This window comes from Bacillus rossius, chromosome 1, assembly GCF_032445375.1.
Source record: "Bacillus rossius redtenbacheri isolate Brsri chromosome 1, Brsri_v3, whole genome shotgun sequence".
In the NCBI taxonomy this organism is placed as follows: Eukaryota; Metazoa; Arthropoda; class Insecta; order Phasmatodea; family Bacillidae; genus Bacillus; species Bacillus rossius.
Window position 1 is genome coordinate 235365767 of NC_086330.1, and position 17058 is coordinate 235382824.

At 35.3% G+C, this 17058-nt stretch overlaps 1 protein-coding gene across 2 annotated transcripts in view; it reads left to right on the plus strand.

The window, feature by feature from the left end:
• Positions 1–17058, plus strand: part of LOC134527377 (DNA topoisomerase I, mitochondrial) — a 275543-nt gene that overhangs the window by 110524 nt on the left and 147961 nt on the right. The window lies entirely within an intron of this gene.

Below are 17058 nucleotides of genomic sequence, written 5' to 3' on the forward strand. Positions count from 1 at the left end.
CGCTCGACGCCTTGCTCGGGACTTCGCTCGGAACTCCGCCGCGTCCGCGACTCTATCGCCCGGAACTGAACTCTCCGCCCTGGAACCTTCGTCCAGGGACTTCGCCGCTCTTTCGCCCGGAAACTCCGCCGCGGGAAAGCTCCTGCCTGAACTCTCACTGAATCAACTCTCTCTCTGCCCTGGAACCTTCGTCCAAGGACTTTGCCACTCTGCCGCACCCGCGGCACTAGCGCCCGGAACTGAACTCCTTCACTGAACACTAAGGCCGGCGTCCCGGGCACATATATAGCCCAGGCGCCTTCTCGAATTCGTGAGTGTTGTTGAGGCCAGTCGTGTCATTCCGCGCCGACCCGACCGCAGAAATCTGTGAAAACACGTGTCGGCGGCTCGCGTAACTCCGCAGCTGTCAGGTGTCAGTTACGTGTCAAAAGGCAGGGCGCCGCGCAGGAGTGGTAAGGAAGGAGGAGGGAAAGCGACAATCCTTGTAATCTTCCAGGCGCGCGCTGGTGCATATCATGTTGCGGCAGCCGCCAGCCAGCTGTGCACCTGCACGTGTCGCGGCCTTGCTCACGTTCGTAACAGTATGTTTGCAACTGTAAAGACAATTTAATTTATAATTTTTCAGGTTGATGTTTAGAATGTTCTTTTTTCTAATACAGCGTAACCCCTTATTTACGTTACCATTATTTACTTTTTTCCGTTATTTGCACTATATTCTTCAGGTCCCGTTTGGTTCCCATTTAGTCCAATACAATACTTACACGCAAATTATGTCTCAATAATCGAATCCATCCCGCTATTTACGTCACGTAACAACCATAAACAACTTGGTGCAATCACCATAGATAATGAAACTGTAAAAGAATTGTCCAAGGATAAACATGTGAAACGCGTCGAAGATTGCGTTCATATCGAAAACCACAACAAACACATTACAAGATGGCGATGAAGTTGTGATGGTTTTATTTGCGCTGCGAGCGCTGTTGAGTTTCTGGACGATATTTTAATCACATACAGTGAAACCTCGATTCTACGTACACTCACGGTTCTCCAAAATTTGTCCTTACGACCAAGTTTTATGTACGAACCAGCGAGGCCAAATTACGTCCATTTGTGGCTAACCTCCTCCCCCCCCCCCCCCCCCCCCCCTCACACACACACACACACACACACACACACACACCATTTTTCCCACCGCTGCCGCGGGAAATTAATTGCCGTTGCCGTGTCCTGCTGCCACGGGAAATGACCTGCCGTGACTATATATTATGCTGATGTATTTTCGATTGTAATTATATCCTATTCATGCAGAAACGATACTTGAGCTAATCAAACGTAAAAATTTAAAAAAAAAAACTCGACACTGATGGCAGTGTCGTAAGCCCTGTGTATACATTTTTGTATATTTTATATCAATAAAATAATAACTAACACAAAATATATTTGCTCAAATAAAATAGCTAGTAGGCCTAAAAACATCGTGAAAAACTTAATGTTTATAGTCAGCAATGATCATTTTAAATTGCAAAATATACATACGTATCTTATAACATGAAAAGTTGCTTTTATTTCTAAACATGTAATAATTTAAGCCTAGGCATGTAAAAGTCTGAGTAATTATAGCAGGAGACAATCTAAAATGAAAATGTACTAGGGCCAAAATACTGGTACGAGACATAAACTTCATAAGATAATATGAGCGGAGTCTTGGTAACTATTTCATATGTATTTTATAATTTCGGAAGTATTGTACAGTTGACGCATATTTTTTAAACTAACCATTTATTTCTGGGGATCGTGAATAATTAATTATTGGTATCAAGACATCAAGATGAACGTAAACTTGAACATGTCACGGCAGCGAGAAAACTGGTACGTATACCAATAAACGGGTATTAGAACTGGACAAAACTGGTACACGGGAGGTGGTGCTTATATTTTTTTCCGCTAAGCTCGCATCTATTGGCTGGCTGCTGATGGAAGGTCACGAGTCTGAATGGAGCGTTAAGTGAGTTATACTGCGCATGCGCAGCTCAAAGAACAGAGAGAGCCAGCCGGCGGCTATGCCGCGCCGTTACAACAGCTGATGGAGTACAATGACCTCTATTTGGCAAAACAAAAGAGTCTCTGTATTTAAATGGTAAGTTAGAAGTCGGGACTAAGAGTCTCCCGACATAATTAGGAAACCTAGCAAATAAATTTATTCGAGACATCCCGAGCTAGTAGCGCTTCCCGCGGACATAGCTCACCCAATTTGAACCCATCCTGAAACACAGTCCTCACTATACATGCACACACAAAATACAAAAGAAAAAAAACACCTTTCTCCGCGCACGGCGCGATATTGACGGTAAATTTCCATAAATTTGCGGCCCTTTCTTTAAATTTTTTTATTGTGGCGCAATGAGTATGTGTAATGTAGCCCGTATTTGTTCCGAACGCTGCAGGATGCGACTGTATTTTAATTAACTTTAACGTATTTCTTACTTTTCCCTTTATTTACACTTTCCCGCTTTTTACACTTTTTTACTTTATCCCCATGAAAGGGTTTTGCTGTATATTGGATTTGTGATGTTTGTATTTAAATTACTGTTTTGTTGCACACAGTGATGAATGTTTAGGAAGGAGGATTAAATAGTTAAATTGAATTTTTTGTGTCACATTCATTTGCTGCTGTAATGGTTTTGTGTAAAAGCATTTATTGCCCAGGAATTTTAGTGTTTTACCTGGAAAAAAAATTAAGTTTTGAAATTTGGCACAGACGTTCCTTTGGGTGTTAAAAATTGATCCTAAAAATTCCCCATCTCACAGATGCCAGCTTCATACTTTTTGAAGGCAATAAGGGCACAAGTGCCGAAATATGCATATCACGACTGTTGCGCGAAAAATATTCATTCTAATATATCAAAATTTGTTCAAAATTTTAAAGTTAAGGGCCCTTAGTCATTAATAATTAGTTTTTATTACTTTATACACCACAAAAATTATCTTATAACCTAATTTATACTCAACTAATGGAAGTAAAATGTATCACTGCTCTATACAATCACCAGTTACATCAAATCCACCACTGATAGGCAAAAATATATATTTATAAAAGTTTTCCGTTATTTCATAAGCTTTAAATTGGTGGGTCAAACATGTGTATGCGATAATAATTGACTGACATATTAAAGATTACAAGGAACTACTGCACAACAATGGGTTTTTGAGCAATTTAGGTTAATACTGACTATAGCATTTTACCAGAAATAAAAATAACGTAGGTTTTAAATTTGGCACAGACGTTCCTTTGGGTCTTAAAAATTAATCCTAAAATGTCCCCATCGCTCAGATGCCGGCTTCATACTTTTTTAAGGCAATAAGGGCGTAAGTGCCAAAATATGCATATCACGACTGTTTGCGCGAAAAATATTCATTCAGTTGTGTCATAACTTGCATAAGATGTGAAGTAAAAGGCACTTAGTTATTTAACATCCATTATTGTTGCATAATACATAGCAAAAAAATGAAACCTGATCTAAAATCAATTAATGGAAGTACACAATAAAAAAACTAACCAGTCCATTAAAGGTCCTCTTCATCAGAACCATCATTGATAACAACATTAGTGCATGTTGCCCCACGACATTTGGCACACACAATTCCACACTGCAGTCCAGCCCGCACACACTCGCATCTGTAGCTGCATTCACTTTTACAGTTACATGATATCAAATTCAGGAGCTGTTCTGGAGCTGGAGGAAGGGATGTTGTTATAGGAACAAGTGTGCCACACTTTTCCATCCCGACTGAACAGGATCTAATGAATGGCCCAGCCACTCTTGCACCTGTAGGTAAACCCGAAGAGAATGCTGTTCACATGCAGCACTGGTTGGTGGAAGAGAGGCTAGCTGGAAAGAAGCACTAACAGGCATCTTTGCTATCTTGCAGGTATACATATATACTCTCATTTCATCCAAAGTGGAATAGTTATCATGTCCCTGATACATTGCAATTGCAAACTTTTCTCCAGCTGCAATAACAATCTTCTTGTCCGCATGTGGACATGTAAAAACATGTACTGTTCTCTGAATGGAAACATCGTTCTTGATGATGTTCCATGCTTGCTTCTTTCCCTTACCGAAGAAAGCACTGGTTGTATCTGATCCGGTCATAGCATGACAAAACAAAATATAGTTTTTCATTTCACCAATGTCCTGCTGAATAGCTGATATACTGTAAATCTTTCCTGTTGTCTTGCTTGAGGGTGGATGGACAATTTCAATGTGTGCATCTTCTTCTGACTTCGCAGTCAACATCGCAAGGATGTCTGTATCAGTAGCTATTACTTTTACACAACAGCTTGTTGAATACTGAAGAGCAATAGCTGCTATAGTGGTATCAGCATCTCCTGAGCACTGAATGACGTGATGACCTGAAGCTCGAAAATAAGTTACTAACAATTTGACGAGCCCATCATTGTTATGGCCATTCCTCAGAAAGTCCATTTGCGTCGATGTAACAACATTGTTAGCAGCTATTGAAATATCGGTGGAAGACCTCCCTGCAGACCGCCGCCTTCGCTCAATACATATCTTCTACAATTGCAATAGGATAAAATATGTAAAATACAAGTTAACTTAGAATATTGCAGTTTTATGCAGTTAGTGCTTGTGTAGAGCAGAAAATTTACTTCCAATATTATTATAAATAAGGTTTAATTTTTTGCGGTGTATAAAGTAATAAAATCGAATGATTAATGACTAAGGGCCCTTAACTTTAAAAGTTTTACCAAATTTTGATATATTAGAATGAATATTTTTCGCGCAACAGTTGTGATATGCATATATCGGCACTTACACCCTTATTGCCTTAAAAAAGTATGAAGCCGGCATCTGAGAGATGGGGACTTTTTAGGATCAATTTTTAACACCCAAAGGAACGTCTGTGCCAAATTTAAAACCTACATTATTTTTATATCTGGTCAAATGCTATAGTTAATATTAACCTAAATTGCTCAAAAACCCATTGTTGTGCAGTAGTTCTTAGTAATCCTTAATATGTCAGTCAATTATTATCGCATACACATGTTTGACCCACCAATTTAAAGCTAATGAAATAACGGAAAACTTTTATAAAGGTATATTTTTGCCTATCAGTGGTGGATTTGATGTAACTGGTGATTGTATAGAGCAGTGATACATTTTACTTCCATTAGTTGAGTATAAATTAGGTTATAAGATAATTTTTGTGGTGTATAAAGTAATAAAAATGAATGATTAAGGACTAAGAGCCCTTAACTTTAAAATTTTGACCTGATTCATTAGAATATTTTTTGCGCAACAGTCGTGATATGCATATTTCGGCACTTGTGCCCTTATTGCCTTAAAAAAGTATGAAGCCGGCATCTGAGAGTTGGGGACTTTTTAGGATCAATTTTTAACACCCAAAATGTATGTGCCAAATTTCAAAACTACATTATTTTTGTTAGGTTTGCTCGATTTTCCCCCTAAAATGCCTGGGCTATTAGTAGCTGTGACCTGAAAATTTGTAAGTTTTCGTACTAAATGTGTCAGATTCATTCCATTGGTTTTCCTGTAGTTGGAATGCCTGGTGTTTCTGGGAGTGCATATAAGGTCGCTGTAGTGACATAAATTTATGTTGTGATTTAATAGCGTAGTTTTTTACACGAGAGTTTTGTCGGATTTGTTTTACCGCCCACTTTTTTTTTTAATACTTGATCCTATGGTTTTCCAGAGATCCTTAGAAATATAGTGTAGCTAGGACTGTTTTCAGAAAGACAAGGATTTTTAATGTCAGTATGTTATGGCTTAGGCCAAGACGGTTTTCCACCCTAACTTGTTTTCCATTTCGAATTTATATTGAAGAATATTGAACAATGTGGAAAAATATTTACTTGAAATGGAAAACAAATTAAGGTGGGAAACCAATTAGGTTGGAAAATCAATTTTTCTCTTGACCATAAATTACTGGCATTAAAAATCCCTGTCTTTTTTAAAACTGTATTGGCTACACTACTAAAAACATCATGGTGACAGCCACGTCAATGCACAGGCTACCTAAAGTATCCTATAAACAGTAATTTGTCAGATATTGGTATGAATTTAAATTTCTGTTTTCAGGGTAAATAGAGGAATGTCTGTAGTGGTCAAAAACAAATTTGGAATTTGATAATATTTTTTACAGGAAAAGCTGCCTCACTTACAATATACCCGAACACACACTTTACTGAAATCTTCATTATGGGAATATTGTACTGTTTGTAAATGTAATGTTTATTTACAGTTAAACCATGTTAAAATGTTTTTCAAGGTATTCAGAAATCAAAACTTATTAAAAGTGTAAAATTATATGTATATTTATTTAGATCTCTTTTATAGAGAAACTTTAACTATTTACAAAATAAGCAAATCTTAAACTTTAAATACAGTAGAACCTGACAATATTTATCAAGGGATTAAAAGGAAATAAAAACATAAACAGAAAATATATTAACACTTGTCAGAGTTATAACTTTTTAACGATGGACTCATCTATATAATCCATTTTCATGTTAAAACTACCTACTGATGGGTACTCTAGATACCCAATTAACTTATACTAAGCCAACCATTTTTTTTTCAACTCTGCCACATTTCTGTAAAATGATCTGCAATTTTCGACTATGGCGTTTAGAGTGGAAATGCTTATTTCCAATTCCTTCACCACTTTTTGTGTATTCCTATCTACAAATGAATCATTTCAACGTGTTTAGTAACGAAAACCCTTTTTTTTGTCCCATCTCAGAATTTTTGGACTACGTATGAACATCTTTAAACCCATGAGAATGGCAGGGAATGGAGGGATTCAGTATTTTGTTTTCAAAGGGGACGGTGCTGACACACACAACTGTGAATATGTGTACCTTCCCTATATTGAATACTCCACGTTAGACAGTGCTAACATGTAGCACTAGTGTTCTGGCGAACTTCCTTTTTGTTTTCACATGCAATCCTATCTATGGTATTGCAGTGATTGTAAACAAAAACATAGGTAAAGTAAAAGGTTTAATGTGTTAAACTGTAAAACTGTACAGACGGGATAAATGTTGGAAAATTAGCTTTTTTTTTTATTTTAAATATGGCATTTATTGAATTTTATAAGTAGAAGCTGGAAATGCATAATTGTTGAAACATCATACACAAGATGTAAATACAGAGATGCCAAGTACTACGGATTTTCCGTAGTTTCTACGATTTCCGTTACTTGACTACGGCAATACGGATGGTAGGTTAAAACTACAGATTTAATGCATTTCATGGTTTTTCGGTTGGTTTACATCACGTCGCAGCAATATGCGGTATGTTGTGTTCGTGGTTCCATAGGTATATGCATGTGTGATGTCACTTGTGAAACAAAATGCCCTAGACTCACGTTTCTTAACATTTTATTTTCAAGTGTCCAGTATGAATCAATATATCTATGCCGTTTCGTTTTGCTTTGTTATTTTCCGGTGTGTCGGTTAGGTTATGTGTGTATTGATTCCGTGTGTATGCTACACTACATTTGGTGTGTTATTTGCGATATAATGACAGAAAATGTCGAAACGTAAAAGTTCTATCACTGAAAATATGTGCGAGCCTTCAAGTTCGAAGAAATATAGCGGGCTACCGAATCAGCAGTATCAGAGATCTTACACGGAAGAATATCCATGCCTACAACCTTCAAAAAGTCTACAAACAAAGTGTTTTGTGAGACGTGCAAGTGTGATTTTTCTGTAAAACACGGGCGTGATGATTGTAGGTGTCATGTCGCATCCAAAAATACATGAAGAAAATGGTAGCCTTAGAGGTCAGTGTAAACCACTTACCTCTTTTTTCACATCTGCTGAAGACACGAGTGTTATTCGTGCAGAGTGTTATTTCACATGATTTCTCATTGAACACAATTTGCCGTTATCAGCAGCTGATCATTCAAAACCGTTATTTAAAGCAATGTTTCCTGACTCAAAGATAGCAGACAAATATTTGTGTGGGAGAACAAAAACCACCGCAATTGTGAAGAGCATGTCTGATGAAACGGTTGCAGGTATCGTAAATAGGATTTAGAACGCACCCTTTTCTTTGGTAACAGACGGCAGCAATGACAATAATGATTGTAAATTGTATCCTTTTGTGGTTACATATTATTGTGAAGTAAAGGAACAGGTTATGACACTTCAGCTTTCACTCGTTGAGTGTTTTGACAACACAGGGGAAGGAATATTTAAGAGTTGAAAAGTATGTCATTGAAGTGGGAAAATTATGTGTCATTTGGATGTGATAATGTGATTATGCCAACACCATGGTTGGTAAGAATAAGGTGTTTATGTGTCATTTGGATGTGATAATGTGATTATGCCAACACCATGGTTGGTAAGAATAAGGTGTTCTTTCATTTCTGAAGCAGCAGCATCCTGCATTGATAATACGGGGCTGTGTGTGTCATCTGCTTCATTTGGCATCAAAGAAAGCAACAAAAACATTGGAATTGGCTTTCAACGTTGAATCATTCTTGGCAGATGTATATTTTTTTCTTGAAAAGAGCTTTAAAAGAAAAATGCATTTGAAAGTTTGCCAAGAGATGTGTGGTCCTGAACTTAAAAGCCATAAGATACTGAAGCATGTTAGCACTAGGTGGTTATCTCTCACTGAATCGGTAAACAGGGTTTTAGAGCAATGGGAAGCACTGAAGATAATGTTTCATGTTGGGGAAGATGCCAATGCTAGTGGAAACCATGACAGTAGATTTATTGGTGTGAAAACTGTGATGAAAAGTGGCCCTTCAAAACTGTATCTTTTGTTTTTGAAAATAATCCTACCAGTTTTCATCAAATACAATGTAATGCTACAGCAAGAAGCTCCATACATACACAAAGTTGCTAGACTACTAAATTCTTTGCTCATGGAATTACTTGTGAGGTTTATAAAACCTGATTCTTTGGGAAAGCAGTCTGAAAGTTGTTTGAAATGTCTTGCAGATATAAATGTTTTGAACAGAAAAATTCAGAAACATAATGATGACCTTGTGATTGGTGTTGCATCAAGGCAGTACATGAAACAGGCAAGTACAATTGGGTCTTTGTCTGCTGATGACATTAACAAGTTTTATAAATGTGTGAGATATTTCTATGCTGCAGCATGCACATATATTTTCGACAAGTTTCCCATTTCTGACCCTGTTTTGAAACATGCAGAAGTTGTGGATATTTCAACAAGAAGAACTGTTTCATTTTCATCAGTACTTTTCTTTGTTGACTTATTTTCTAGCTGTGATAAAGATAGATTGGAAGTTTAGTTTTCTTTCTACCGGGGAGATCCCCTAAATGAAGACATTTTGCAGACAGAAAGAATGGATATTGCGTGGGCAAAAATGTCCAAATTAAAGGATGCATCAGGGTGTAACAAGTACAAAGAACTTCCTAAGGTTATGCTTACAGTGCTTGTTATACCACACAGCAATGCTGCGACTGAGTGCAGTCAGCATTGTTCGCAAAAACCATACAGACTTCCGAAGCAACTTGAATACAAAGACTCGTAGTGCACTGTTTCACTCTTTATTATGCCAAATGTTTCTCACTACTGACAGGCACTCCACAAGTTTGGCATCTCTGTAAATACATTGTCCTTAGGGGGTAAATGCTGGGACTTAAGAATATATCATGTTATAAGCGGGAAAACATTGTAAGAACACAATAACAGGGTTCTGCTGTATATAATATTTCTTGAAACATGTATGTTTAGGCTGCATGTGATAATTTTTGGGATGTTTTGGTGCTGCTGTATGTTTTGGAGGCACTTAAAGTACATATATATGAAAATAAAACTGTCATGTTTTTTCACTGATTGTTTAACATTTACTATAAGACTGCTCAATGTTATTTATTTATTTTTTTCCCAGAAAGTTCAGAGATATGAAGATATGACAGATGTTGCCCATATTTTATTTAATATTTTATGTTCAGTATAGGCACCCTCTGGGTGTGTTACCTCTATGATAATTTTCTTTTGCTTTTGGAAAAAAAAATTTTGCCTCAACAGACCAAGTTAGGGCAGATTTATTCTTGGAAATATGTTATATCAATTTTTTTAAGTTAAGGTGAAACTTGAAATTTTTTTATTTCAAACAGTATCATTTTTGTTCATAGTTGTGATTAGTTAAAAAAAAAAAAAAAAATGTTTTCTGTGTGTGTCTTGAATATGTTAAAATTGGTTTCTGAAAACTGTATTCAGTATATGCAACATATTATTCATCTATGTAAGTAATCAATGAACTGCCAAATTAGCTCTGATGTTTAATGGCATATTAGTAAACTGCTTGCTTTTGCTTATTTTATTTTTATGTTATCTCTCTATAATATATATATATATATATAAAAATTTTAAAAACAATTATAAAAAAAACATTTGGGCCCTAGAGCCTTTTCGCTCAGTATGTATTTTCTAAATGGGTCCACCAACACGCCCAATCAGTTTGTCTAACCCTCTACAAATCATTCTGTATGTGTGTGTGTGTGTGTGTGTATATATATATGTGTGTGTGTATGTATGTATGTGTATATATATATGTGTGTGTGTATGTATGTATATATATATATATATATATATATATATATATATATATATATATATATATATATATATATATATGCGCTATTACTGAGACTGTTTCATTTGATTTTAGCAGTTTGTAGTTTTTCTGTCAGCTTTAAGTATACACTGTTTGGATGATCACTTTTAGTTTCATAGAGTAACAACAGGTGCAGAAATAACTTTTTTTTTTGTTCTGAATGATTTGAGCTACTGTAAATGTGGCATTGTGGTGTTGGAATTATTTCATTAACTGAGAAAGAAGTTAATTTTAGAGTGGTATAATATATTACCATCTTACCTCCACCATGTTCAACACTGTAATTTATGTTTGTGTGATTGCCTATTGTGTAAACAATTTTGCAGTCTGTGGGACTAACTCTTTTATGTCATTAATTGTTAATACTTAATAAGTAGATATTTTCTGCACATAAACATGAAAGTTTTGAAAGTAAAAGGCAGGTTAAGTTAGCTATGTTTAAACTACTGGAAAATAGTGAGAAACGTTTACGTGAGGTTAGTGGCATTTGAAATAATTAAAAATAATAGGAAAGGTTAGGTTAGGTCAGCAATATTAAAATGTATCAGAATCTAGTTGGCATATAAAAATGCTTTTTTTTTGTCCTGGATAGTAAAGGAACAACATTAGATGAGAAATTCCATTTTCAAAATTTAAAAAAAGAAATCCTCAAATAAGTTTTGACTTAAAAAAATTAGTGGCAACCAACCTAGAAACGATACAAACAAAGTAAAAAATTAGTCCTTGAAATCCATAGATAACTAAATGGAAACAGTAAATATTTATTTAGCCTTGATAGTCACTAGAGGTACGTTAAAAGAGCATTTACAAACATCTTTCATAGCATTTATTTTGTGGTCTGTAGCATTTTGTAGCATTTATAAAATTAGAAAAATAGCATTTTGTAGCATTTATAAAATTAGGAAAATAGCTTTTTGTAACACATATACATTGAGAAAATTTTCATTTTGCAGCATCTATAAAATTAAGATATAAACATGTTTATAGCTTGAAAAAAATAGTTTTTAAAATATACATTTTTTCCTGTGTACTGTCAGTCAAGTTTACCCATACCTATATGTCCACTCACTTTCATTACAGTACTACACCCACAATGTAAATATTATTAATCCTACTGGTTGAACTTTAACATAGCACAAGTCTCCAAGTTATTTTCTGTCAGTTTCCTCCTCCTGTCGGTTAGCACAAGATTGTAGCTACTGCAAAACCTTTCAGCATTTTCATTTATTTCAAACAAACTGGCTTGCCGCTTGCTGGACTGAGGGTCACTTTCAACAGATTTTTTTTTTGCTTTTATGCCCACCTGACTGACAGTGCTTGTCCAAGTTATCTTTCTTATCCCATTCCAACCTTATATTACAAATTAAAATTCCCGATTCACTTACATAAAATTTTTCTTCTTTGTAGTCTCTCGCATGGTCTTTAATAGTTATTTTGGGTCGCCCCATATCTAGAGAAAATTATACCTACTTCCGCCGACTCACAAAAAAAATGCAACAAAATGAACACAATGCACCAACTAGACAAATGTCACAACATTTGTGCACACAAAACTATGGTGATCTGATCTGAAAGCAGCCAAAACAGTGCGTGCGCAGCGAAATTAAAAATGCATGCGATAGTAAACGCCTCGAAACGGACAGTGTGAGCGCGCGACTGCAAGCTGAGGTTCGCGCACATGCATGTAGTTCGGACTTCTAACGCCAGATCAACGCTGCAGCACTTCAGATTTGCTGCGATCTGTTGTCGATATTCGAACTACATCTACGTAGGAAGTCGATTAGTCGAATCACAGCTTTTGTTCGCGGCGAGCTTTTGCCGTGCCGTGTTTATTGTGTTGTAATTTATTGTTAGTAAACAACCCTCGGAAGCAAAAAATAGCAAAATCGAAAGATGTTTCGTCTTGATTACATCTAATGAGATAATGTTGCAAGCTAAATAGTTTTCAAACAAATAATATTGATATATTGTGTTCGCACTATGTTAGCGGGCATGGACGGGATTTTTTTTTTACTATATATTCGGCAGTAAACGCGAATGCACGACCAAAATTATACGACTGTGTTTGCCGAACTCTGAATAACATATGTATTTGCCGTTAAAACATTAATGGTATACTTAATTTGTTAAGTCTTATTCCGAACATAATATTTTGTGCTGAAGTGAATATTCTCAAAGGTAGTTATTTGTTGTGTAGGGCCAATCGGCACTTCTTTTAATGATCTTCCAAGTTTTGTAAATCGTCGCATATATTTCGCAAATACCCGGAAATTTCGCATCTATTTCGCATTTATCGCAATTGCGATTTTAACGTACCATTAATAGTCACCATTGAAACCAACTATATATTATAAGAAAAAATTTAAGCCATAATTTAACATTCCTTGAGCTGTCTCATGGTTCTTTATCAGACTAGTTCTAATAAATATCAATTTCTGGTTGGGACAATTTAGTGCTGTAAATTGTTTTGTTATTTTGGTCAATAATGTTTTCATGAGAGACACAACAGTAATTACTTTGTAAACATTTGTATGTCAAGATTGGTATATGATTACTCATATAGAATGTGAAAATTATGATTGACTTTACATGAATTCCGTGGAATTGTCAAAGTTAACTCGTACATGAATTGGGTTTGCCAAGGTGCTAAAATAAATGTCAAAACTAAATTCAAGTTATTTTAATATGTTAAATGACCGTGCAGAATAAGCGAGTTGACACACAATAATATCAATCCAAGAACAGATTTAACACGCAGTACACTTATTTTAAACGACACATTGCGAAACCCCTGGTCGTAATACAAATCTTAATTTTCACAATTAGTATCAGTCTTAGTCCAGTTGGGTTTTGTTTCAATAAGGACAATTTAAGGTGAGCTATCAAATAAGATTTCAACTGGATTGGACCATGTTGTAAAATTTGAAATTTGCAATGAATTAGGTCCTAAAGTCATCTATATTCAATGCAAAAGGAAATACAATGAAGTTAATATTGACTCTAATGGCATGGTAATCTTATTCAACTTTACTGAGAACTCTATTACTGCAGGGACAACCTCCAAATTTTTAGTTTATCAGTTTAATGTATACAAAACTGCTAAAATATCAAGAAATATACAAAATTTTGTATTGTGTGGACTTAACCAATATTCAAAATGACCCTTTCAAATACACCATAAGCTTAGATGCAATCGAAAAACATTTCACAGTTTTTACAATATGTGGAATATCATATCATAACCACATTCTTTACGAAACTCCAAACATCATATGGTTCGTTACCCGGTCGATGGTGACTGCCTTCTTCCTTGATCAATCGCTGGTCTCGAACTGAAGACTGGAAACTCGGATTTGGATTCTCTTTTCGTGGAGTCCAAGTAGAAGACTGTATAAAGTCTCTTGTCGTGCAGGATGACCATCACCCTAGTTCTGGCACTCCTGGCAGCTGTAGTGGGTCACAATATCCTACCCAGTGACCACTTGAACCTCTTCTGTCTTGATGGTGTTCAGTCCTTTATGCTCGTCAATATCGCAGTTGTCGATAACTACTCTTCTGAAATTTTCAAGTCATGACGAATGTCGTCTCTTCTGTGTAAGTCCTCGACACCATCGTAAAAAGTCCTCTTCACTTAGCTTAGCCTCCGAAGACAACTCAAATCTTTATTTCACTTGGAAATATCTCACAAACTCCTACTAAGTGACATTACTGTTTCTGGTACACCTCCACTGATATTAACTTCTAGATGCATGATCTCACATCCGTCCTGGACTCAGATTGGAATCCTGCAAAAAAATAGTTCCTAATATTTGGATTTGGAATTTATAAGACATTCTTGGCATGTCCTGGCCAATCGAAACTGTCCTTACAAAATTGTCTGACCTTGGGATTTTGCTAATGTCAGTTATATATGTAACAAACAACCTGTTACTTAACTGAACTAATAGCTACATCTAATTTAGGGTTATATAGGGAATACTTATAATAAAATACTACAATATATGATTAAAATTCACTAATATAAATAAAAGACGATTACAAAAATGCTTCAAAGTTTAAATATCTATAAATTATAAAATTTAAAGAACATTCCTTATAATATTATACACTATTTTTCAGTATCACAGTGTGGTGCATTTATTATATTTTATTAGTCTCTTTTTTGTTATAAGGTTCTACTAAAATGATCAGGTTTTGAAAGATCCTTGATTTATATTGATTTATATTTTACTATTGATGAGGTATCGTTTGGGCATTTCAGACATAATATTTTATTGATGTTTCTTTTTATTGAAATAAATTTGTACTTTATTTATAAAAACTGATTTCGTTTTTGCTAAAAGAAGCCATTGAAAATGGGAAGCTGTGTTAAGTGATTTGAAGTTAGTTGTTTAATTTTAAGTCAACTGGTGGCAGAAATAAAATTTTATATTTTTGTATTGAAACCTCTCCTTATCTACAAGAAGCTGCTGGAAATATTTTTTTTGCACACAACTGTTCCCAGGAAATATTAAGGTCTTATTTTTCTCGAAAGAGTAGAAAAATAACTAGGTTTTAATATACTAAATCATTGCATTGCACAATGGTTCTTATTTTTCTTTAAATTCTGTTTAGGTGTATGTTAGCACAAAGGGACTATCAAAATGAGTTTGATTGATAGAAGGATTTTGATTTTACTTTTTAGTTGTTTAGTATTATATAGTATTTAAATATTTTTTCTGCATAAGCTTTGTAAGAGCACGATTTAAAATACAACCTTTAACATTTGCAGTGAACTTCTGCAGAGATCAAACATCTGTCCAGGTCTTAGACCAAGAATTTTTTGTGGATAGTGTGTACAGGGTGTCTACTAGGTCACGAAAGTCACGAAAAAGTCACGAATGTTGTAAAAGGTCACGAAAGTCCCGAAAAAGTCACCATTTTTAAGTATATTTTGGTAAAAGTCACGAAAAAATTAATTACAAGGCTAATGTGTATTTCTTGTGCACTGATCTTGTATATACCATACTTTTTGTGCTTTTGGCAGCTTGCATTTTCAGGAAAATCATCGCTTAAGATATTCCCACACAATACATTTTCCCGTGTTTAACTAGGCCAGTCCCGCCATTTTCGCCATAAGACGTTTGCTTTAAAATCCCGTTCAAAATGTTGCTCACAGCTTCTATTCTCCTACGTGCAACGTCATAATTTTCACATAGAATGCAGAGAAATTTTAATAATAACGATTTGCTCTTCTTTATTTAAAAAAAAAAAGTCCGTTAGAATGCTGTGAAAACGTAATTTATCCAATTCTCGTACATTACACGCTTAAAAAAAGGATGGTATTCGTTCCGTGGCGGCCACGGCGTAGTCAGTTTCATTCTTACTCAACAGAGCGCACAACGATCGCACATAATCGAATTTAGCTGTCAAGGCGTCAATGTGCGCGACCCGCGTTCATATCGATAAGTTGTTAGCCAAATGGTGAGCGTTCATAATCGAACTTATAGCGTTGAGTTCGTTTTTTTACTGCTTGCTTCTGTGTACGAACTACGAAACGTAAATTTATGTTTGGCTAGGATAAAAGAAAGCCAAAAATTTGTGCACAAAATGTGTGATGTATTTTTGTGTTTTGGTTTTGTTAATGACTTCGTTTACAAATTACAAAACAAAATCCCTAAATTGCCGCCACATTTTATTTTCCCACTGAAATCATTGTCGAAGAGGTTGAAGTGCTACGGAATTGAATTGTAATATTTTCTATGATATAATGTGCTGAACATGTTTGCCAACAAATGTTAATGTGTTTTAGCGCTTAAAGTGCGACGAAAAATTGGCATGCGGGAAAGCAGATCTAATTAATTTTATTCAATTAAGTTTCAAACTAACCTTCATTAGTAGGCTTAACTTATGTCTTTTTTTCCAGCACTTAGGCCTATACATTTTGATAAAGAAAAGCAAATGTTCAATTTTTCATATTATCTTTGATGTAAGTTATAGGCTACACTTAATTTTATAACATTTAAAAATTATACCATTTTGACAAGTTTCGTGGTCACACTTCAGTAGAAATTGTCATGAAAAAGTCAGAAAAAGTCACTAATTTTAATTTTTGTAACTCAGTAGACACCCTGGTGTATTTGGAGTGCCCATTGGCCCACTTCTCCACCATATCATTATTATTCAGGTCAGTCTAGGGAGAGAGTAGCTGGCTCGATCTTATGTGATCCACATTGACCCTGACTTTGTAAGAACATTTGGATTTTGTCACAAATATTGGCAATTCTTCAACACATGTTTTCCTAATTCACTTTAGCATAGCATTGCAAAATTGAGTTATTGGAAAATCCAGGTTCAAATTTTGGCCCACTATCCTGATCCTGATTTTCATTTTTTGTGGTTTTCTAAAATTGCTTGAGGCAAACTCTG